At 45.7% G+C, this 26,856-nt stretch overlaps 1 long non-coding RNA gene across 1 annotated transcript; it reads right to left on the reverse strand.

The window, feature by feature from the left end:
- Window positions 1-5,745: 5,745 nt before the first annotated feature.
- On the reverse strand, window positions 5,746-26,787 carry LOC146026427 (uncharacterized). The gene is made up of 9 exons (XR_014454448.1): window positions 26,753-26,787; window positions 20,458-20,571; window positions 19,745-19,928; window positions 15,792-15,905; window positions 15,079-15,262; window positions 11,105-11,218; window positions 10,392-10,575; window positions 6,407-6,520; window positions 5,746-5,877 (listed from the first exon to the last, which is right to left on the reverse strand). It is a non-coding gene; the product is annotated as an uncharacterized LOC146026427 (long non-coding RNA).
- Between the last annotated feature and the right edge of the window lie 69 nt (window positions 26,788-26,856).

Below are 26,856 nucleotides of genomic sequence, written 5' to 3' on the forward strand. Positions count from 1 at the left end.
CAGACACGGCACTGCAGCTTCTTGATGAAAAAACAAACTTTGTTTATTTGCCTCGACGGGCCGTTTCGGGGCATACACCCCTTTCTCAGGAGAATGCAAATAGTACAAAGTATACATGCATCATACAGCGTTTAAAAAGGAACATTTGGCGCCACACTCACCTCATTACCTGCAGAGTCCACTCCCAGCCCACCGCAGATGACACGCGCGCCCAGCAGTGACGTATCTGGCTCACACCCATCTACGTCACGGCCATAGCAACGCGTCTCAACCCACGGTAGTCATGGTAATGGACACCGCTACCTAACACCGCCGTAGGACAGCGCACGGAGTACCCGCATCGGGAGGGCATACACGGAGTCTCTCACTCTGCCGCGCACGCCGCCCCGTCACGGACATCCATGAGCCATCCACCAACACCACAGCCAAGCCCCCGAGTCGTCCCCCCAGAGACCTCACACGCCTCAGCAGGGACTCACCGCGGGCATGGCAGGCAGTTGGCCACAGCGATGTCGGTATTGGCAACCAGGAGGGTGCCGCGCCGACAATCCCACAAATACATAACCATCTTTACAATATTGCACCATGTAAGTATCACAAATACTGTATTCAATAATTGTAACGTGTATGGAAACTTTTACACCAGAAGGAAAACTGGGGAATAGGGCTACTGGCGAAACCCCAACAAAAAAAAAAACGACACTCAGCAGCCACCCCATGGGTGTGTTGGAAGAGCTGCCAATTATTTATAAATGATAACCGTTATATCCAACTCATTGATAATTTAATAACTCAAAGGCTTAAACCAGGACAATGCCAGGTACGTCAGTCAGTTATACATAATGTGTGCTGTTAGTGGTTTTATTGTATTCTTGTTATGTAATACGATCCACAAAAAATTCCTAGTGTGCACAAGCACACATGGCCAATAAAGTTGATTCTGATTCTGATACATAGATCTTTTAATAATTATGCTAGGACACTACCAGTAGATGGGTGATGGGGCTTCATAGCACATTCCTGACAGGGGCCCCAATACATTGCTATGCGCAGGGGTCTACACTGCTGTTGACGCCCCTGTATGTATGTATGTATGTATGTGTATGTATGTATATATATATATATATATATATACAGGTTGAGTATCCCGTATCCAAAATGCTCGGGACCAGGAGAATTACGGATAACGGATTATTCCGTATTTCGGAATATTTTAATATTTCAATGATGTATTTTGAAGTATCTTGCATTTATGCTGTATAAACACATAATATACACACAAATATATTTTATTACCACATAAAATACACACAAACATATTTTAATTGTTCAAAAAACAAGGTTTCAAAACGTGAAACAAAATGTGTGTACTATCTCAGCACTGAATTTGAATGCCAAGCAATCATTGTCTTGCACATATATAGTGGCAGTTACATATCATGTCCCCAGTGATGCTGTTACATATGTCCCCAGTGAGTTTTTAGCAAAAAATTTTTTTTTTTTTCACTTTCTGGAATGTCCGTATTTCGGAATAATTCGGATAACGGATATTCGGATACGGGATACTCGACCTGTATATATATATTTTTATTATTAATATTATTTATATACATTTGGTCTATCTATAATACTTTAACTGACCCGGCATATACTGGGTCACCTAAGTGTCCATCTCCGTGCTTTGCTCCGCCCCTCTGGAAACCCCCTTCTGAAAATCCTGCGTTTGCCACTGGTCGCATATTATTATGGTTATTATACTTTATTTATATGGCACCACAAAGGATCCCCCGGGCCCAATTACAGAGTACATATACAAATGAGGGAAACAGTGACCTACAGCTGAATACAATAGAGGACAAGTACAGGGCACATAACTATAGCTACATTCGCAGGGTATCAGCGTGGTAGAAAACCACAGGGTTTGGTGCTATCAAAGATGGCTTAAGTAAAGGCCCCCATGCACTATGCAAATTCTCTGAAGGGAGAAGTCGTACCTGATCCCCCGCCGAATGTCCAACCTCCGACTCCGCTCCGATGAACACAGGACTGTGCATCAGAACGGATATTATACACATGCGATTTGGACCGATTTCACCCAATATCTCAGCTTGATCTACCGGAATTGGCCCAAATCGCATAGTGTATGGTACATTAAGAGAAGGAAAGCACACAAGGGATGAAGGTCCTGCTCATCTATTCATGAAAATCTTTATCAATATTTATAAATAATACAGACAATATAAGTAAGATTTTAAATCAGTTTTATTTTTCAAAAAGTTTTTTTTTTTTTACGTTTTGGCATTGAGAAAGCAAATAGGTAATGTAACATCATGCCAAATACTGTAGGGAAATGAGAAACCAGTACAGTGGATTTGCAAACCAATATACCCCATTATATATACTCTGCCAAGTTCATAAAAGCTACTTCATACGTTATATTACATTATATATATTCTTACATATTACTTCAGTAGTAACCAGTAATAATGCGTTTGTAAATAAACTTTTCCAGTGGCATGAACCTGGCCTGCCATTGGAATTCTGGGATACATGGCGCACCTATAGTTCCTGATTGGACCGCTCTCTCAGTATTGGCAAGTGTTTAGGTTTTGATCCCGCACTAGGGTCTGCACGAATTTTGGGGGGACATTTACCAAAATGGATTCGTAGAAAAAAGGTGTATTCGTAGGGAGAAATACACCTTTTTTTTACGAATTTGTATTTTCGGGATTTACAATCCCAAAAATACAAAAATTCGTAGTCCTAAAGATGGAACATTCGTATTTGTATTTACAAATACGAATGTCTACACCATCGATAGAATACGACAGAAATCACCATTCAAAAGAATGGTGGTTTCTGATTTACTAAGCAGCCGTACTGATAATACGGCTGCTTAGTGGTGTAAAACACCCACGCAAATACGACAGGAAAATAGAACACCATTTTCATGTCGTATTTGCGTTTTAGCCTGCACGGATCAGTCAGATCCGTGCAGGCTTCAGTGTAAAAAAATAGAAAAAATAAATAAATAAAAAAAAAAAAACGGCGTGGGGTCCCCCCCACAGCCGAAACCAGCACCAGGCTGACAGAGCCTGGAGCCGGTAATTAAAAATCAGGGAACCCGACAAATAGGGGTTCCCCGATTTTTAACAACCAGCCCCAGGCTCCTGCTCTGGGGCTGGTTCCCAAAATACGGGGGACAAAATGACTAGGGGTCCCCCGTATTTTAAGAACCAGCCCCAGGCAAAACCAGCCAGCAGGCTAATGCCACAGCCGGGGGGAGACTTTTTATGCAAGTCCCCCCGGCCAAAGCATTAACACTACCGACCAGTCAGCCTGGCCAGGGGCCCTGGGGGAGTGGGGACCCCCCCAATAAAGGGGTCCCCCCCCTCCAGGACTTACCTGACCAGGCTGAAGCCTGGTGCTGTCCTCGATGCCCCTGGGCGGTGGGCATCGAGCTGATAGTTGTGTAAAAAATAGAAGAAACCATTGTTTTTTACTGTGGCACTACAAGTGCCAGCAAGCCTCCCCAGCAAGCTGGGACTTGGAGAACCACAAGTCCCAGCCTGCTGGGCATTAAAGGGCCCGCTGGGTCTTGTAGTGCCACAGTAAAAAAAATAGTTAAATAAAACACACTGACACACATTTTAAATAAAAGTTTAATACATACAAAACACACATACTGATACTTACCTAGCTTGATCCCGTTGGTAGGTCGCTGGCTCCGGTGTCGGCGGCTCCGTGTCGGCGGCTCCGTTGTCGGCGGCTCCGTGTCGGCGGCTCCGGGGTCGTCGGCGTCCTGTCCGAAGATAATCCATGTTGGACCTGTGGAAGGAAATCCTACTCACCCAGGTCCTGCATGGATGGTCTTCGTTCTTCATCCGTCGACATCCCGGTCTTCTGACAGCTGCTGGCGACTTCCAGCAGCTGTCGGCATCTTCCGCGACGCTCCCCGGCTTTCAGAGCCGGAGAGAGAACCTTCCTGGTCGGCGTCTGGGCTCAGAATGAATTCTGGCCAATCAGGAGCCGCCTAGCCGCCTAGCGGCCAATCAGGAAAGGTCTTTCCTGATTGGCCGCTAGGCGGCTAGGCGGCTCCTGATTGGCCAGAATTCATTCTGAGCCCAGACGCCGACCAGGAAGGTTCTCTCTCCGGCTCTGAAAGCCGGGGAGCGTCGCGGAAGATGCCGACAGCTGCTGGAAGTCGCCAGCAGCTGTCAGAAGACCGGGATGTCGACGGATGAAGAACGAAGACCATCCATGCAGGACCTGGGTGAGTAGGATTTCCTTCCACAGGTCCAACATGGATTATCTTCGGACAGGACGCCGACGACCCCGGAGCCGCCGACACGGAGCCGCCGACAACGGAGCCGCCGACACGGAGCCGCCGACACCGGAGCCAGCGACCTACCAACGGGATCAAGCTAGGTAAGTATCAGTATGTGTGTTTTGTATGTATTAAACTTTTATTTAAAATGTGTGTCAGTGTGTTTTATTTAACTATTTTTTTTACTGTGGCACTACAAGACCCAGCGGGCCCTTTAATGCCCAGCAGGCTGGGACTTGTGGTTCTCCAAGTCCCAGCTTGCTGGGGAGGCTTGCTGGCACTTGTAGTGCCACAGTAAAAAACAATGGTTTCTTCTATTTTTTACACAACTATCAGCTCGATGCCCACCGCCCAGGGGCATCGAGGACAGCACCAGGCTTCAGCCTGGTCAGGTAAGTCCTGGAGGGGGGGGACCCCTTTATTGGGGGGGTCCCCACTCCCCCAGGGCCCCTGGCCAGGCTGACTGGTCGGTAGTGTTAATGCTTTGGCCGGGGGGACTTGCATAAAAAGTCTCCCCCCGGCTGTGGCATTAGCCTGCTGGCTGGTTTTGCCTGGGGCTGGTTCTTAAAATACGGGGGACCCCTAGTCATTTTGTCCCCCGTATTTTGGGAACCAGCCCCAGAGCAGGAGCCTGGGGCTGGTTGTTAAAAATCGGGGAACCCCTATTTGTCGGGTTCCCTGATTTTTAATTACCGGCTCCAGGCTCTGTCAGCCTGGTGCTGGTTTCGGCTGTGGGGGGGACCCCACGCCGGTTTTTTTTTTATTTATTTATTTTTCTATTTTTTTTTACACATTGCAGCCTGCACGGATCTGACTGATCCGTGCAGACTGCTAGAAATAATTCGTATTAGCGGCCGTATATACGGCCGCTAATACGAATTCCTACGACATCGGTGGGTTACAAAGCAGTCGTATATGACTGCTTTGTAAATCCCCCTCCGGAACACGACTTTGCATACGACTTAAACAGTCGTATGCAGTCGTAGGGAAAATACCAATACGAAAAACTAGGTTTTTCATATTGGTAAATTTCCCCCTTGATATTAACAGATGGAATCAATACCATAGGAGTATGTCATACTTGCTGACAGCAGCAAGTCAGGGGGGCGGGACAGGCAGACGTCATCAAGCCCCACCCCCACGACAGTCAAACAACGTAATTCGCGGACCCGCAAAAAAAGGTCATTTTGTGCTACAGGGAAGGGGGTGCGGGGGCTGCCTGGCCAATGCGGGAGGATTGCCCACCTTCCCGGGGGACCCGATTTTCGGGAGCCTCACGGCAATTCCAGGAGGGTAGGCAAGCCTGGAGTATGTAATACAATTAGGAACAAATAGAAAAATAATATAATACAAGATAATTAATTACCTCTAAGTAGGAGACTGCTTTGTCCACAGCCTCGTGCCAGAGTAACATGAGGCCCAAAGTGGAGCCAAGTTGGTGGGGTAGAAGTTTGGATTGTGTCTATGATCCTCTATATTAAAGTCCAACCAGACTCCTATTTCCTTGTCCCACAGAACAGCCTGCACAGCATCCAGTCGCTCCGGCATATCTGTAGCAAATAACAAGAACAGAAATGATACAATATAGAAATTATAATACAGCCAATTGGAAAAATGGTGAAATAAACTTTAAGAAAAGACCAATTGTTCTGATAATGTTGTTAAATAAAATGGATTGACCTAGGCCCTTATTCAGATCTGATCGCAGAACAAAATTGTTCTCAATATGGGCAAAACCTTGTGCACTGCAGGTGGGGCAGATGTAACATGTGCAGAGAGAGTTACATTTGGGTGGGGTGTTTTGAAACTGAAATCTAAATTGCAGTGTCAAAATAATGCAGTCAGTATTTACCCTGCACAGAAACAAAATCTAACTCTCTCTACACATGTTACATCTGTCCCACCTGGAGGGCACATGGTTTTGCCCATTTTGAGAACAAATTTGTTCTGCGATCAGATCTGAATAAGGGCCCTAATTTGTGTGAATGGCCATACAGCACATGTTGTGATCTTATCAGTGAGAAACACTCTGCGTCCTCCTAGCAGCACAATGTCCATTCTCAAACTATAGCCTGTTACCTCTGCCCTGGTGATGAGAATTTGGATAAACATATCCTCATCTGTCCCAGTCCCCATCATGGTTTTTGTAAGGATCCTTGGCATAATATCCTTGGCGGTCCTTAATGCATTGTACTGCAGAAAGAGAGGACATGAGCTGGTTTATTACAAGGTAACTGTACATGGTTAGTATATTTCTCCTGATTATAAAACTGCAGCGAGAGATGAAGCAGTATTCACACTATACTAAAGTAATTAATAATTTGGCCACTGGAGGCGCACTTCCACTGGCATCTGTGGGCAACATATATTTTCTTTCAGAACTAATACAATTGCTCCCACTGCTGTGTATGGCTACAAACATGCAGAGATAAAAGGTTCTTTGTGCCTATTAACTTTTATCACGTAAATAAGTAAGAGGTAAGACATCCCAGGGGGACCAGAAGACGATTCCACTTCTGTAACAGCAGACCCTGGATGAGATACATAGCAGTGCCCTTCTGCCATATGGCAGCTAGTGATGTCACAATGGGCCGATGATGTCACAATGGGCCGATGATGTCACAATGGGCTGTGATGGGTAGAACACTGGCAGCTGACTGCTTCCTGAGTCATATCTAATATTGCTGGACTTGTGCCAACACAGATAATTTTTCACTCTTTTCTGAAGATTGAAGTTTGATATAAAATGAAGAAGGCGAAAGCTAATAAAGCTATAGACCACCAAATGACTGTCGCTCTGCGCATCCGTCCCGTTAATTTGACGGAGACTAAGAACCGCGCCCGATGCATCACACACCAGCTCGGACCGCAGACAGTGCTATTGCAGGACCCCGGTGAGGATCCTAACGATGTCCTGCGCTCCACCAGGACAAGAGAAACAACATTCCAATTTAACCAGGTGTTTGACCAGGCAGCTACCCAGGAGACTGTGTATGATTCCACAGTGAAGCCCTTATTGGGTGACATCCTGTCCGGGTACAATGCTGCCATATTTGCCTACGGCCCCACAGGCACCGGAAAGACCTTCACCATGATGGGTAAGGACCGCGAACCTGGAGTAATATATCGCACCCTGAAGGACCTGTTTAAAGCCATTGAGGAGACTGGGGAAAAAAAGAATTTCTCCGTATCATTATCATACGCGGAGATCTATAATGAAACCGTCCGAGACCTATTAAGACCTTCCTCTAGGTCTTTGGTCCTCAGAGAGGATCCCAATGGCAACACCAACATAGAAGGGATTTCTACATTCTCCCTTAGCACTCCTGAGGAAGCCATGACCCTGCTGAAGAAGGGCAACAAGCGGCGCACAGAAGCTCCCACAGCCGCTAATAAGACCTCATCCCGCTCACATGCAGTATTGCAGGTCACCATAAAGCAGACAGCCAGTGATAGTGTGAGCACAGGCAAGTTGTACATGGTAGACCTTGCGGGATCAGAACGAGCAAGCCAGACTAAGAACAGCGGCCAGACCATGAAAGAAGGAGGATACATCAACCGATCCCTTCTTACCCTCAGGATGTGTATCATGGCGCTGCGTGACAGACCAGGCAGCCATATAAACTATCGGGACAGCAAGCTGACCTGGCTGCTAAAGGGAGCACTGAGCGGGAAAAGCCGATTGGTTATGATCACGCACATCAGCCCTGCGGATAGTGCTTATGAAGAATCCCGCAGCACAATGACCTACGGAAGCAAGGCCAAGTTTATCAAGACGCGAGTGGAGAAAAACCGTGTCTGTGTCCCCAATAAGACTTCCGAGGGCGTCAGAGGGACCACAGTGCTGCCGGAAGTCCCTCATCCTCCAGAGCATGGCCGTGGGATCCTGCCCAGGTCTGGGAATATTTATCAAGTGAGAAAAAGTGCAAGGCCGCTGCGTGATTTTCCTCCCTGTATCCAGCAAAGAATCCCCAACCGCAATTTGAGACCAAAGCCACAGCATCTTACGGTGTACACTCCTTTCAAGGTTGGTCATTACACATTGCACACATGAACAGCAATCGGGCTGGCAGTAAAGGTACCCATACACGTTACAATTATTGTATACAGTATTATATACAATACTGTATTCAATAATTGTAACGTGTATGGAAACTTTTACACCTGAAGGAAAACTGGGGAATAGGGCTACTGGCGAAACCCCAACAAAAAAAAAACGACACTCAGCAGCCACCCCATGGGTGTGTTGGAAGAGCTGCCAATTATTTATAAATGATAACCATTATATCCAACTCATTGATAATTTAATAACTCAAAGGCTTAAACCAGGACAATGCCAGGTACGTCAGTCAGTTATACATAATGTGTGCTGTTAGTGGTTTTATTGTATTCTTGTTATGTAATACGATCCACAAAAAATTCCTAGTGTGCACAAGCACACATGGCCAATAAAGTTGATTCTGATTCTGATACATAGATCTTTTAATAATTATGCTAGGACACTACCAGTAGATGGGTGATGGGGCTTCATAGCACATTCCTGACAGGGGCCCGAATACATTGCTATGCGCAGGGGTCTACACTGCTGTTGACGCCCCTGTATGTATGTATGTATGTATGTGTATATATATATATATATATATATATATATATATATATATATATATATATATATATATATAATGTTATTATTAATATTATTTATATACATTTGGTCTATCTATAATACTTTAACTGACCCGGCATATACTGGGTCACCTAAGTGTCCATCTCCGTGCTTTGCTCCGCCCCTCTGGAAACCCCCTTCTGAAAATCCTGCGTTTGCCACTGGTCGCATATTATTATGGTTATTATACTTTATTTATATGGCACCACAAAGGATCCCCCGGGCCCAATTACAGAGTACATATACAAATGAGGGAATCAGTGACCTACAGCTGAATACAATAGAGGACAAGTACAGGGCACATAACTATAGCTACATCCGCAGGGTATCAGCGTGGTAGAAAACCACAGGGTTTGGTGCTATCAAAGATGGCTTAAGTAAAGGCCCCCATGCACTATGCAAATTCTCTGAAGGGAGAAGTCGCACCTGATCCCCCGCCGAATGTCCAACCTCCGACTCCGCTCCGATGAACACAGGACTGTGCATCAGAACGGATATTATACACATGCGATTTGGACCGATTTCACCCAATATCTCAGCTTGATCTACCGGAATTGGCCCAAATCGCATAGTGTATGGGACATTAAGAGAAGGAAAGCACACGAGGGATGAGGGCCCTGCTCATCTATTCATGAAAATCTTTATCACTATTTAAAAATAATACAGACAATATAAGTAAGATTTTAAATCAGTTTTATTTTTCAAAAAGTTTTTTTTTTTTACGTTTTGGCATTGAGAAAGCAAATAGGTAATGTAACATCATGCCAAATACTGTAGGGAAATGAGAAACCAGTACAGTGGATTTGCAAACCAATATACCCCATTATATATACTCTGCCAAGTTCATAAAAGCTACTTCATACGTTATATTACATTATATATATTCTTACATATTACTTCAGTAGTAACCAGTAATAATGCGTTTGTAAATAAACTTTTCCAGTGGCATGAACCTGGCCTGCCATTGGAATTCTGGGATACATGGCGCACCTATAGTTCCTGATTGGACCGCTCTCTCAGTATTGGCAAGTGTTTAGGTTTTGATCCCGCACTAGGGTCTGCACGAATTTCGATATTAACAGATGGAATCAATACCATAGGAGTATGTCATACTTGCTGACAGCAGCAAGTCAGGGGGGCGGGACAGGCAGACGTCACCAAGCCCCACCCCCACGACAGTCAAACAACGTAATTCGCGGACCCGCAAAAAAAGGTCATTTTGTGCTGCAGGGAAGGGGGTGCGGGGGCTGCCTGGCCAATGCGGGAGGATTGCCCACCTTCCCGAGGGAACCGATTTTCGGGAGCCTCACGGCAATTCCAGGAGGGTAGGCAAGCCTGGAGTATGTAATACAATTAGGAACAAATAGAAAAATAATATAATACAAGATAATTAATTACCTCTAAGTAGGAGACTGCTTTGTCCACAGCCTCGTGCCAGAGTAACATAAGGCCCAAAGTGGAGCCAAGTTGGTGGGGTAGAAGTTTGGATTGTGTCTATGATCCTCTATATTAAAGTCCAACCAGACTCCTATTTCCTTGTCCCACAGAACAGCCTGCACAGCATCCAGTCGCTCCGGCATATCTGTAGCAAATGACAAGAACAGAAATGATACAATATAGAAATTATAATACAGCCAATTGGAAAAATGGTGAAATAAACTTTAACAAAAGACCAATTGTTCTGATAATGTTGTTAAATAAAATGGATTGACCTAGGCCCTTATTCAGATTTGATCGCAGTACAAAATTGTTCTCAATATGGGCAAAACCTTGTGTACTGCAGGTGGGGCAGATGTAACATGTGCAGAGAGAGTTACATTTGGGTGGGGTGTTTTGAAACTGAAATCTAAATTGCAGTGTCAAAATAATGCAGTCAGTATTTACCCTGCACAGAAACAAAATCTAACTCTCTCTACACATGTTACATCTGTCCCACCTGGAGAGCACATGGTTTTGCCCATTTTGAGAACAAATTTGTTCTGCGATCAGATCTGAATAAGGGCCCTAATTTGTGTGAATGGCCATACAGCACATGTTGTGATCTTATCAGTGAGAAACACTCTGCGTCCTCCTAGCAGCACAATGTCCATTCTCAAACTATAGCCTGTTACCTCTGCCCTGGTGATGAGAATTTGGATTAACATATCCTCATCTGTCCCAGTCCCCATCATGGTTTTTGTAAGGATCCTTGGCATAATATCCTTGGCGGTCCTTAATGCATTGTACTGCAGAAAGAGAGGACATGAGCTGGTTTATTACAAGGTAACTGTACATGGTTAGTATATTTCTCCTGATTATAAAACTGCCGCGAGAGATGAAGCAGTATTCACACTATACTAAAGTAATTAATAATTTGGCCACTGGAGGCGCACTTCCACTGGCATCTGTGGGCAACATATATTTTCTTTCAGAACTAATACAATTGCTCCCACTGCTGTGTATGGCTACAAACATGCAGAGATAAAAGGTTCTTTGTGCCTATTAACTCTTATCACGTAAATAAGTAAGAGGTAAGACATCCCAGGGGGACCAGAAGACGATACCACTTCTGTAACAGCAGACCCTGGATGAGATACATAGCAGTGCCCTTCTGCCATATGGCAGCTAGTGATGTCACAATGGGCCGATGATGTCACAATGGGCTGTGATGGGTAGAACACTGGCAGCTGACTGCTTCCTGAGTCATATCTAATATTGCTGGACTTGTGCCAACACAGATAATTTTTCACTCTTTTCTGAAGATTGAAGTTTGATATAAAATGAAGAAGGCGAAAGCTAATAAAGCTATAGACCACCAAATGACTGTCGCTCTGCGCATCCGTCCCGTTAATTTGACGGAGACTAAGAACCGCGCCCGATGCATCACACACCAGCTCGGACCGCAGACAGTGCTATTGCAGGACCCCGGTGAGGATCCTAACGATGTCCTGCGCTCCACCAGGACAAGAGAAACAACATTCCAATTTAACCAGGTGTTTGACCAGGCAGCTACCCAGGAGACTGTGTATGATTCCACAGTGAAGCCCTTATTGGGTGACATCCTGTCCGGGTACAATGCTGCCATATTTGCCTACGGCCCCACAGGCACCGGAAAGACCTTCACCATGATGGGTAAGGACCGCGAACCTGGAGTAATATATCGCACCCTGAAGGACCTGTTTAAAGCCATTGAGGAGACTGGGGAAAAAAAGAATTTCTCTGTATCATTATCATACGCGGAGATCTATAATGAAACCGTCCGAGACCTATTAAGACCTTCCTCTAGGTCTTTGGTCCTCAGAGAGGATCCCAATGGCAACACCAACATAGAAGGGATTTCTACATTCTCCCTTAGCACTCCTGAGGAAGCCATGACCCTGCTGAAGAAGGGCAACAAGCGGCGCACAGAAGCTCCCACAGCCGCTAATAAGACCTCATCCCGCTCACATGCAGTATTGCAGGTCACCATAAAGCAGACAGCCAGTGATAGTGTGAGCACAGGCAAGTTGTACATGGTAGACCTTGCGGGATCAGAACGAGCAAGCCAGACTAAGAACAGCGGCCAGACCATGAAAGAAGGAGGATACATCAACCGATCCCTTCTTACCCTCAGGATGTGTATCATGGCGCTGCGTGACAGACCAGGCAGCCATATAAACTATCGGGACAGCAAGCTGACCTGGCTGCTAAAGGGAGCACTGAGCGGGAAAAGCCGATTGGTTATGATCACGCACATCAGCCCTGCGGATAGTGCTTATGAAGAATCCCGCAGCACAATGACCTACGGAAGCAAGGCCAAGTTTATCAAGACGCGAGTGGAGAAAAACCGTGTCTGTGTCCCCAATAAGACTTCCGAGGGCGTCAGAGGGACCACAGTGCTGCCGGAAGTCCCTCATCCTCCAGAGCATGGCCGTGGGATCCTGCCCAGGTCTGGGAATATTTATCAAGTGAGAAAAAGTGCAAGGCCGCTGCGTGATTTTCCTCCCTGTATCCAGCAAAGAATCCCCAACCGCAATTTGAGACCAAAGCCACAGCATCTTACGGTGTACACTCCTTTCAAGGTTGGTCATTACACATTGCACACATAAACAGCAATCGGGCTGGCAGTAAAGGTACCCATACACGTTACAATTATTGTATACAGTATTATATACAATACTGTATTCAATAATTGTAACGTGTATGGAAACTTTTACACCTGAAGGAAAACTGGGGAATAGGGCTACTGGCGAAACCCCAACAAAAAAAAAACGACACTCAGCAGCCACCCCATGGGTGTGTTGGAAGAGCTGCCAATTATTTATAAATGATAACCATTATATCCAACTCATTGATAATTTAATAACTCAAAGGCTTAAACCAGGACAATGCCAGGTACGTCAGTCAGTTATACATAATGTGTGCTGTTAGTGGTTTTATTGTATTCTTGTTATGTAATACGATCCACAAAAAATTCCTAGTGTGCACAAGCACACATGGCCAATAAAGTTGATTCTGATTCTGATACATAGATCTTTTAATAATTATGCTAGGACACTACCAGTAGATGGGTGATGGGGCTTCATAGCACATTCCTGACAGGGGCCCCAATACATTGCTATGCGCAGGGGTCTACACTGCTGTTGACGCCCCTGTATGTATGTATGTATGTATGTGTATATATATATATATATATATATATATATATATATATATATATATATATATATATATATATATATATAATGTTATTATTAATATTATTTATATACATTTGGTCTATCTATAATACTTTAACTGACCCGGCATATACTGGGTCACCTAAGTGTCCATCTCCGTGCTTTGCTCCGCCCCTCTGGAAACCCCCTTCTGAAAATCCTGCGTTTGCCACTGGTCGCATATTATTATGGTTATTATACTTTATTTATATGGCACCACAAAGGATCCCCCGGGCCCAATTACAGAGTACATATACAAATGAGGGAATCAGTGACCTACAGCTGAATACAATAGAGGACAAGTACAGGGCACATAACTATAGCTACATCCGCAGGGTATCAGCGTGGTAGAAAACCACAGGGTTTGGTGCTATCAAAGATGGCTTAAGTAAAGGCCCCCATGCACTATGCAAATTCTCTGAAGGGAGAAGTCGCACCTGATCCCCCGCCGAATGTCCAACCTCCGACTCCGCTCCGATGAACACAGGACTGTGCATCAGAACGGATATTATACACATGCGATTTGGACCGATTTCACCCAATATCTCAGCTTGATCTACCGGAATTGGCCCAAATCGCATAGTGTATGGGACATTAAGAGAAGGAAAGCACACGAGGGATGAGGGCCCTGCTCATCTATTCATGAAAATCTTTATCACTATTTAAAAATAATACAGACAATATAAGTAAGATTTTAAATCAGTTTTATTTTTCAAAAAGTTTTTTTTTTTTACGTTTTGGCATTGAGAAAGCAAATAGGTAATGTAACATCATGCCAAATACTGTAGGGAAATGAGAAACCAGTACAGTGGATTTGCAAACCAATATACCCCATTATATATACTCTGCCAAGTTCATAAAAGCTACTTCATACGTTATATTACATTATATATATTCTTACATATTACTTCAGTAGTAACCAGTAATAATGCGTTTGTAAATAAACTTTTCCAGTGGCATGAACCTGGCCTGCCATTGGAATTCTGGGATACATGGCGCACCTATAGTTCCTGATTGGACCGCTCTCTCAGTATTGGCAAGTGTTTAGGTTTTGATCCCGCACTAGGGTCTGCACGAATTTCGATATTAACAGATGGAATCAATACCATAGGAGTATGTCATACTTGCTGACAGCAGCAAGTCAGGGGGGCGGGACAGGCAGACGTCACCAAGCCCCACCCCCACGACAGTCAAACAACGTAATTCGCGGACCCGCAAAAAAAGGTCATTTTGTGCTGCAGGGAAGGGGGTGCGGGGGCTGCCTGGCCAATGCGGGAGGATTGCCCACCTTCCCGAGGGAACCGATTTTCGGGAGCCTCACGGCAATTCCAGGAGGGTAGGCAAGCCTGGAGTATGTAATACAATTAGGAACAAATAGAAAAATAATATAATACAAGATAATTAATTACCTCTAAGTAGGAGACTGCTTTGTCCACAGCCTCGTGCCAGAGTAACATAAGGCCCAAAGTGGAGCCAAGTTGGTGGGGTAGAAGTTTGGATTGTGTCTATGATCCTCTATATTAAAGTCCAACCAGACTCCTATTTCCTTGTCCCACAGAACAGCCTGCACAGCATCCAGTCGCTCCGGCATATCTGTAGCAAATGACAAGAACAGAAATGATACAATATAGAAATTATAATACAGCCAATTGGAAAAATGGTGAAATAAACTTTAACAAAAGACCAATTGTTCTGATAATGTTGTTAAATAAAATGGATTGACCTAGGCCCTTATTCAGATTTGATCGCAGTACAAAATTGTTCTCAATATGGGCAAAACCTTGTGCACTGCAGGTGGGGCAGATGTAACATGTGCAGAGAGAGTTACATTTGGGTGGGGTGTTTTGAAACTGAAATCTAAATTGCAGTGTCAAAATAATGCAGTCAGTATTTACCCTGCACAGAAACAAAATCTAACTCTCTCTACACATGTTACATCTGTCCCACCTGGAGAGCACATGGTTTTGCCCATTTTGAGAACAAATTTGTTCTGCGATCAGATCTGAATAAGGGCCCTAATTTGTGTGAATGGCCATACAGCACATGTTGTGATCTTATCAGTGAGAAACACTCTGCGTCCTCCTAGCAGCACAATGTCCATTCTCAAACTATAGCCTGTTACCTCTGCCCTGGTGATGAGAATTTGGATTAACATATCCTCATCTGTCCCAGTCCCCATCATGGTTTTTGTAAGGATCCTTGGCATAATATCCTTGGCGGTCCTTAATGCATTGTACTGCAGAAAGAGAGGACATGAGCTGGTTTATTACAAGGTAACTGTACATGGTTAGTATATTTCTCCTGATTATAAAACTGCCGCGAGAGATGAAGCAGTATTCACACTATACTAAAGTAATTAATAATTTGGCCACTGGAGGCGCACTTCCACTGGCATCTGTGGGCAACATATATTTTCTTTCAGAACTAATACAATTGCTCCCACTGCTGTGTATGGCTACAAACATGCAGAGATAAAAGGTTCTTTGTGCCTATTAACTCTTATCACGTAAATAAGTAAGAGGTAAGACATCCCAGGGGGACCAGAAGACGATACCACTTCTGTAACAGCAGACCCTGGATGAGATACATAGCAGTGCCCTTCTGCCATATGGCAGCTAGTGATGTCACAATGGGCCGATGATGTCACAATGGGCTGTGATGGGTAGAACACTGGCAGCTGACTGCTTCCTGAGTCATATCTAATATTGCTGGACTTGTGCCAACACAGATAATTTTTCACTCTTTTCTGAAGATTGAAGTTTGATATAAAATGAAGAAGGCGAAAGCTAATAAAGCTATAGACCACCAAATGACTGTCGCTCTGCGCATCCGTCCCGTTAATTTGACGGAGACTAAGAACCGCGCCCGATGCATCACACACCAGCTCGGACCGCAGACAGTGCTATTGCAGGACCCCGGTGAGGATCCTAACGATGTCCTGCGCTCCACCAGGACAAGAGAAACAACATTCCAATTTAACCAGGTGTTTGACCAGGCAGCTACCCAGGAGACTGTGTATGATTCCACAGTGAAGCCCTTATTGGGTGACATCCTGTCCGGGTACAATGCTGCCATATTTGCCTACGGCCCCACAGGCACCGGAAAGACCTTCACCATGATGGGTAAGGACCGCGAACCTGGAGTAATATATCGCACCCTGAAGGACCTGTTTAAAGCCATTGAGGAGACTGGGGAAAAAAAGAATTTCTCTGTATCATTATCATACGCGGAGATCTATAATGAAACCGTCCGAGACCTATTAAGACCTTCCTCTAGGTCTTTGGTCCTCAGAGAGGATCCCAATGGCAACACCAACATAGAAGGGATTTCTACATTCTCCCTTAGCACTCCTGAGGAAGCCATGACCCTGCTGAAGAAGGGCAACAAGCGGCGCACAGAAGCTCCCACAGCCGCTAATAAGACCTCATCCCGCTCACATGCAGTATTGCAGGTCACCATAAAGCAGACAGCCAGTGATAGTGTGAGCACAGGCAAGTTGTACATGGTAGACCTTGCGGGATCAGAACGAGCAAGCCAGACTAAGAACAGCGGCCAGACCATGAAAGAAGGAGGATACATCAACCGATCCCTTCTTACCCTCAGGATGTGTATCATGGCGCTGCGTGACAGACCAGGCAGCCATATAAACTATCGGGACAGCAAGCTGACCTGGCTGCTAAAGGGAGCACTGAGCGGGAAAAGCCGATTGGTTATGATCACGCACATCAGCCCTGCGGATAGTGCTTATGAAGAATCCCGCAGCACAATGACCTACGGAAGCAAGGCCAAGTTTATCAAGACGCGAGTGGAGAAAAACCGTGTCTGTGTCCCCAATAAGACTTCCGAGGGCGTCAGAGGGACCACAGTGCTGCCGGAAGTCCCTCATCCTCCAGAGCATGGCCGTGGGATCCTGCCCAGGTCTGGGAATATTTATCAAGTGAGAAAAAGTGCAAGGCCGCTGCGTGATTTTCCTCCCTGTATCCAGCAAAGAATCCCCAACCGCAATTTGAGACCAAAGCCACAGCATCTTACGGTGTACACTCCTTTCAAGGTTGGTCATTACACATTGCACACATGAACAGCAATCGGGCTGGCAGTAAAGGTACCCATACACGTTACAATTATTGTATACAGTATTATATACAATACTGTATTCAATAATTGTAACGTGTATGGAAACTTTTACACCTGAAGGAAAACTGGGGAATAGGGCTACTGGCGAAACCCCAACAAAAAAAAAACGACACTCAGCAGCCACCCCATGGGTGTGTTGGAAGAGCTGCCAATTATTTATAAATGATAACCATTATATCCAACTCATTGATAATTTAATAACTCAAAGGCTTAAACCAGGACAATGCCAGGTACGTCAGTCAGTTATACATAATGTGTGCTGTTAGTGGTTTTATTGTATTCTTGTTATGTAATACGATCCACAAAAAATTCCTAGTGTGCACAAGCACACATGGCCAATAAAGTTGATTCTGATTCTGATACATAGATCTTTTAATAATTATGCTAGGACACTACCAGTAGATGGGTGATGGGGCTTCATAGCACATTCCTGACAGGGGCCCCAATACATTGCTATGCGCAGGGGTCTACACTGCTGTTGACGCCCCTGTATGTATGTATGTATGTATGTATGTGTATGTATGTATGTATATATATATATATATATATATATATTTTTTTTTTATTATTAATATTATTTATATACATTTGGTCTATCTATAATACTTTAACTGACCCGGCATATACTGGGTCACCTAAGTGTCCATCTCCGTGCTTTGCTCCGCCCCTCTGGAAACCCCCTTCTGAAAATCCTGCGTTTGCCACTGGTCGCATATTATTATGGTTATTATACTTTATTTATATGGCACCACAAAGGATCCCCCGGGCCCAATTACAGAGTACATATACAAATGAGGGAAACAGTGACCTACAGCTGAATACAATAGAGGACAAGTACAGGGCACATAACTATAGCTACATCCGCAGGGTATCAGCGTGGTAGAAAACCACAGGGTTTGGTGCTATCAAAGATGGCTTAAGTAAAGGCCCCCATGCACTATGCAAATTCTCTGAAGGGAGAAGTCGCACCTGATCCCCCGCCGAATGTCCAACCTCCGACTCCGCTCCGATGAACACAGGACTGTGCATCAGAACGGATATTATACACATGCGATTTGGACCGATTTCACCCAATATCTCAGCTTGATCTACCGGAATTGGCCCAAATCGCATAGTGTATGGGACATTAAGAGAAGGAAAGCACACGAGGGATGAGGGCCCTGCTCATCTATTCATGAAAATCTTTATCACTATTTAAAAATAATACAGACAATATAAGTAAGATTTTAAATCAGTTTTATTTTTCAAAAAGTTTTTTTTTTTTACGTTTTGGCATTGAGAAAGCAAATAGGTAATGTAACATCATGCCAAATACTGTAGGGAAATGAGAAACCAGTACAGTGGATTTGCAAACCAATATACCCCATTATATATACTCTGCCAAGTTCATAAAAGCTACTTCATACGTTATATTACATTATATATATTCTTACATATTACTTCAGTAGTAACCAGTAATAATGCGTTTGTAAATAAACTTTTCCAGTGGCATGAACCTGGCCTGCCATTGGAATTCTGGGATACATGGCGCACCTATAGTTCCTGATTGGACCGCTCTCTCAGTATTGGCAAGTGTTTAGGTTTTGATCCCGCACTAGGGTCTGCACGAATTTCGATATTAACAGATGGAATCAATACCATAGGAGTATGTCATACTTGCTGACAGCAGCAAGTCAGGGGGGCGGGACAGGCAGACGTCATCAAGCCCCACCCCCACGACAGTCAAACAACGTAATTCGCGGACCCGCAAAAAAAGGTCATTTTGTGCTGCAGGGAAGGGGGTGCGGGGGCTGCCTGGCCAATGCGGGAGGATTGCCCACCTTCCCGAGGGAACCGATTTTCGGGAGCCTCACGGCAATTCCAGGAGGGTAGGCAAGCCTGGAGTATGTAATACAATTAGGAACAAATAGAAAAATAATATAATACAAGATAATTAATTACCTCTAAGTAGGAGACTGCTTTGTCCACAGCCTCGTGCCAGAGTAACATAAGGCCCAAAGTGGAGCCAAGTTGGTGGGGTAGAAGTTTGGATTGTGTCTATGATCCTCTATATTAAAGTCCAACCAGACTCCTATTTCCTTGTCCCACAGAACAGCCTGCACAGCATCCAGTCGCTCCGGCATATCTGTAGCAAATGACAAGAACAGAAATGATACAATATAGAAATTATAATACAGCCAATTGGAAAAATGGTGAAATAAACTTTAACAAAAGACCAATTGTTCTGATAATGTTGTTAAATAAAATGGATTGACCTAGGCCCTTATTCAGATTTGATCGCAGTACAAAATTGTTCTCAATATGGGCAAAACCTTGTGCACTGCAGGTGGGGCAGATGTAACATGTGCAGAGAGAGTTACATTTGGGTGGGGTGTTTTGAAACTGAAATCTAAATTGCAGTGTCAAAATAATGCAGTCAGTATTTACCCTGCACAGAAACAAAATCTAACTCTCTCTACACATGTTACATCTGTCCCACCTGGAGAGCACATGGTTTTGCCCATTTTGAGAACAAATTTGTTCTGCGATCAGATCTGAATAAGGGCCCTAATTTGTGTGAATGGCCATACAGCACATGTTGTGATCTTATCAGTGAGAAACACTCTGCGTCCTCCTAGCAGCACAATGTCCATTCTCAAACTATAGCCTGTTACCTCTGCCCTGGTGATGAGAATTTGGATTAACATATCCTCATCTGTCCCAGTCCCCATCATGGTTTTTGTAAGGATCCTTGGCATAATATCCTTGGCGGTCCTTAATGCATTGTACTGCAGAAAGAGAGGACATGAGCTGGTTTATTACAAGGTAACTGTACATGGTTAGTATATTTCTCCTGATTATAAAACTGCCGCGAGAGATGAAGCAGTATTCACACTATACTAAAGTAATTAATAATTTGGCCACTGGAGGCGCACTTCCACTGGCATCTGTGGGCAACATATATTTTCTTTCAGAACTAATACAATTGCTCCCACTGCTGTGTATGGCTACAAACATGCAGAGATAAAAGGTTCTTTGTGCCTATTAACTCTTATCACGTAAATAAGTAAGAGGTAAGACATCCCAGGGGGACCAGAAGACGATACCACTTCTGTAACAGCAGACCCTGGATGAGATACATAGCAGTGCCCTTCTGCCATATGGCAGCTAGTGATGTCACAATGGGCCGATGATGTCACAATGGGCCGATGATGTCACAATGGGCTGTGATGGGTAGAACACTGGCAGCTGACTGCTTCCTGAGTCATATCTAATATTGCTGGACTTGTGCCAACACAGATAATTTTTCACTCTTTTCTGAAGATTGAAGTTTGATATAAAATGAAGAAGGCGAAAGCTAATAAAGCTATAGACCACCAAATGACTGTCGCTCTGCGCATCCGTCCCGTTAATTTGACGGAGACTAAGAACCGCGCCCGATGCATCACACACCAGCTCGGACCGCAGACAGTGCTATTGCAGGACCCCGGTGAGGATCCTAACGATGTCCTGCGCTCCACCAGGACAAGAGAAACAACATTCCAATTTAACCAGGTGTTTGACCAGGCAGCTACCCAGGAGACTGTGTATGATTCCACAGTGAAGCCCTTATTGGGCGACATCCTGTCCGGGTACAATGCTGCCATATTTGCCTACGGCCCCACAGGCACCGGAAAGACCTTCACCATGATGGGTAAGGACCGCGAACCTGGAGTAATATATCGCACCCTGAAGGACCTGTTTAAAGCCATTGAGGAGACTGGGGAAAAAAAGAATTTCTCTGTATTATTATCATACGCGGAGATCTATAATGAAACCGTCCGAGACCTATTAAGACCTTCCTCTAGGTCTTTGGTCCTCAGAGAGGATCCCAATGGCAACACCAACATAGAAGGGATTTCTACATTCTCCCTTAGCACTCCTGAGGAAGCCATGACCCTGCTGAAGAAGGGCAACAAGCGGCGCACAGAAGCTCCCACAGCCGCTAATAAGACCTCATCCCGCTCACATGCAGTATTGCAGGTCACCATAAAGCAGACAGCCAGTGATAGTGTGACCACAGGCAAGTTGTACATGGTAGACCTTGCGGGATCAGAACGAGCAAGCCAGACTAAGAACAGCGGCCAGACCATGAAAGAAGGAGGATACATCAACCGATCCCTTCTTACCCTCAGGATGTGTATCATGGCGCTGCGTGACAGACCAGGCAGCCATATAAACTATCGGGACAGCAAGCTGACCTGGCTGCTAAAGGGAGCACTGAGCGGGAAAAGCCGATTGGTTATGATCACGCACATCAGCCCTGCGGATAGTGCTTATGAAGAATCCCGCAGCACAATGACCTACGGAAGCAAGGCCAAGTTTATCAAGACGCGAGTGGAGAAAAACCGTGTCTGTGTCCCCAATAAGACTTCCGAGGGCGTCAGAGGGACCACAGTGCTGCCGGAAGTCCCTCATCCTCCAGAGCATGGCCGTGGGATCCTGCCCAGGTCTGGGAATATTTATCAAGTAAGAAAAAGTGCAAGGCCGCTGCGTGATTTTCCTCCCTGTATCCAGCAAAGAATCCCCAACCGCAATTTGAGACCAAAGCCACAGCATCTTACGGTGTACACTCCTTTCAAGGTTGGTCATTACACATTGCACACATGAACAGCAATCGGGCTGGCAGTAAAGGTACCCATACACGTTACAATTATTGTATACAGTATTATATACAATACTGTATTCAATAATTGTAACGTGTATGGAAACTTTTACACCTGAAGGAAAACTGGGGAATAGGGCTACTGGCGAAACCCCAACAAAAAAAAAACGACACTCAGCAGCCACCCCATGGGTGTGTTGGAAGAGCTGCCAATTATTTATAAATGATAACCATTATATCCAACTCATTGATAATTTAATAACTCAAAGGCTTAAACCAGGACAATGCCAGGTACGTCAGTCAGTTATACATAATGTGTGCTGTTAGTGGTTTTATTGTATTCTTGTTATGTAATACGATCCACAAAAAATTCCTAGTGTGCACAAGCACACATGGCCAATAAAGTTGATTCTGATTCTGATACATAGATCTTTTAATAATTATGCTAGGACACTACCAGTAGATGGGTGATGGGGCTTCATAGCACATTCCTGACAGGGGCCCCAATACATTGCTATGCGCAGGGGTCTACACTGCTGTTGACGCCCCTGTATGTATGTATGTATGTATGTATGTATGTGTATGTATGTATGTATATATATATATACATATTTTTTTTTTTATTATTAATATTATTTATATACATTTGGTCTATCTATAATACTTTAACTGACCCGGCATATACTGGGTCACCTAAGTGTCCATCTCCGTGCTTTGCTCCGCCCCTCTGGAAACCCCCTTCTGAAAATCCTGCGTTTGCCACTGTGTATCGTATAGTTTTTCCCACAGTTTCCTTGTCTCTTGGCCTTTTAAAGCGCCTGTATACAAGGAACTGGAAGTGCAGTTATTTTGCACTGCCGTAGGGAAGAAGATAGAAAAGGAAATGTTTTCTTTTCTGGAACAGAGCAGAGAGGATATTTCCTTTATGGAACATGAAAGAGTTAGAGCATACTTGCCTACTTTCGGAAACTGGTTTCAGGGAGATTCCATACCTCACAAGTTGTGCACGGTTAAAACCAGGACCTGCACGCCAGAGGCGTGGCTAATCCGGGATGGGGGCGGGGCTACAAAGAAGGTGGGTGTGGTCTCCAGTAAAGTGGGCATGGCCCAGTGCAGCGACACCCATTTTCTTAATTTTTTTCTCTGGTGGCTGGCTACTAGCAGGCTTTGCTGGCCTGGGTGGCTCTTGTGCGGACTACGGGCAGCGGTGCTTGGCAGGCCTCTTAGGCATGATTGTGCCAGGCTCTGCTGTGCTGTCCAGATTTTTAGATGGGGATTGATTATTCTGGGGGTATTGGGAGGGCTATGCGGGGCATTGGGGGTTAAAAGCTGAGCCTCCTGCCAGCTACCAGCCTACACATAACACACGCGCACACACACAAATACAGACAGGCACAGGACAGTGTTCTATACACAAACACACAATGCAGTGTACTCACACACACTAACATGGATCAGTACCTAACTATATACACACACACATACAGGGATCACTACCAGCCTACACACACACACAGGGGTCACTGCCAGCCTACACACACACACACACACACACACACACACACACATATATACACACACAGGGGTCACTGCCAGCCTACACACACACACACACAGGGGTCACTACCAGCCTACACACACACACACAGGGGTCACTACCAGCCTACACACACACAAACACACAGGGGTCACTACCAGCCTACACACACACACACACACACACACACACACAGGGGTCACTGCCAGCCTACACACATACACACAGTGGTCACTGCCAGCCTACACACACACACAGGGGTCACTACCAGCACACACACACACACATTGGCCACTACCAGCCTACACACACACACACACACACACACACACACACACAGGGGTCACTGCCAGCCTACACACACACACACAGGGGTCACTGCCAGCCTACACACACACACACAGGGGTCACTACCAGCCTACACACACACACACACACACACACACACACACACACAGGGGTCACTACCAGCCTACACACACACACACAGGGGTCACTGCCAGCACACACACACACACACACACACACACACAGGGGTCACTACCAGCCTACACACACACACACACACAGGGGTCACTACCAGCCTACACACACACACACACACACACACACACAGGGGTCACTGCCAGCCTACACACACACAGGGGTCACTACCAGCACACACACATACACACAGGGGTCACTACCAGCCTACACACACACACACACACACACACAGGGGTCACTACCAGCCTACACACACACACACACACAGGGGTCACTGCCAGCACACACACACACAGGGGTCACTACCAGCCTACACACACACACACACACACACACACACACACACAGGGGTCACTGCGGACCTGACAACTCAGCACATACACTGAGGTGTAGCACCACCAGGATGAAGAAAGCTTTGGAAATAATATTTGTCATGTCCAGCCTTGTTGTATCGTATAGTTTTTCCCACAGTTTCCTTGTCTCTTGGCTTTTTAAAGCGCCTGTATACAAGGAACTGGAAGTGCAGTTATTTTGCACTGCCGTAGGGAAGAAGATAGAAAAGGAAATGTTTTCTTTTCTGGAACAGAGCAGAGAGGATATTTCCTTTATGGAACATGAAAGAGTTAGAGCATACTTGCCTACTTTCGGAAACTGGTTTCAGGAAGATTCCATACCTCACAAGTTGTGCACGGTTAAAACCAGGACCTGCACGCCAGAGGCGTGGCTAATCCGGGATGGGGGCGGGGCTACAAAGAAGGTGGGTGTGGTCTCCAGTAAAGTGGGCATGGCCCAGTGCAGCGACACCCATTTTCTTAATTTTTTTCTCTGGTGGCTGGCTACTAGCAGGCTTTGCTGGCCTGGGTGGCTCTTGTGCGGACTACGGGCAGTGGTGCTTGGCAGGCCTTTTAGGCATGATTGTGCCAGGCTCTGCTGTGCTGTCCAGATTTTTAGATTGGGATTGATTATTCTGGGGGTATTGGGAGGGCTATGCGGGGCATTGGGGGTTAAAAGCTGAGCCTCCTGCCAGCTACCAGCCTACACATAACACACGCGCACACACACAAATACAGACAGGCACAGGACAGTGTTCTATACACAAACACACAATGCAGTGTACTCACACACACTAACATGGATCAGTACCTAACTATATACACACACACATACAGGGATCACTACCAGCCTACACACACACACAGGGGTCACTGCCAGCCTACACACACACACATATATACACACACAGGGGTCACTGCCAGCCTACACACACACACACAGGGGTCACTACCAGCCTACACACACACACACACACACACACACAGGGGTCACTACCAGCCTACACACACACACAAACACACAGGGGTCACTACCAGCCTACACACACACACACACACACACACAGGGGTCACTGCCAGCCTACACACATACACACAGTGGTCACTGCCAGCCTACACACACACAGGGGTCACTACCAGCACACACACACACACACATTGGCCACTACCAGCCTACACACACACACACAGGGGTCACTGCCAGCCTACACACACACACACACACACACACACACACACACAGGGGTCACTGCCAGCCTACACACACACACACACACACACACACACACACAGGGGTCACTACCAGCCTACACACACACACATACACACACACACACACACACACACACACAGGGGTCACTGCCAGCCTACACACACACAGGGGTCACTACCAGCACACACACATACACACAGGGGTCACTACCAGCCTACACACACACACACACACACACACAGGGGTCACTACCAGCCTACACACACACACACACACACACACACACAGGGGTCACTGCCAGCACACACACACACACAGGGGTCACTACCAGCCTACACACACACACACACACACACACACACACACACAGGGGTCACTACCAGCCTACACACACACACACACACACACACACACACAGGGGTCACTGCCAGCCTACACACACACAGGGGTCACTACCAGCACACACACACATACACACAGGGGTCACTGCCAGCCTACACACACACACACAGACACACACACACAGGGGCCACTACCAGCCTACACACACACACACTCACAGGGGCCACTACCAGCCTACACACACACACACACACAGGGGTCACTGCCAGCTCTTATAGATACACCCAGGTCACCTACACACATATTGGTGTCAGTGGCAAGCTACAGTATATAAACACAAAACAAACACAGAGCTGCCTGCACACACACAGTACCAGCCAGCTTGGAGGTAGAAATACTGTCATCATGCACTAACTTGAGAACGGAGCACTCCTGCTTCTCCCCCGGCCAGCCTGTCCTCTGAGCTGCTTCCTGTTCTAGCTCCCGGTCACTCCCCCTGCCACTGTCTTCAGCCTGCCC

The sequence above is a fragment of the Crinia signifera genome, chromosome 1 (assembly GCF_055691185.1).
Source record: "Crinia signifera chromosome 1, ASM5569118v1, whole genome shotgun sequence".
Taxonomy (NCBI): Eukaryota; Metazoa; Chordata; class Amphibia; order Anura; family Myobatrachidae; genus Crinia; species Crinia signifera.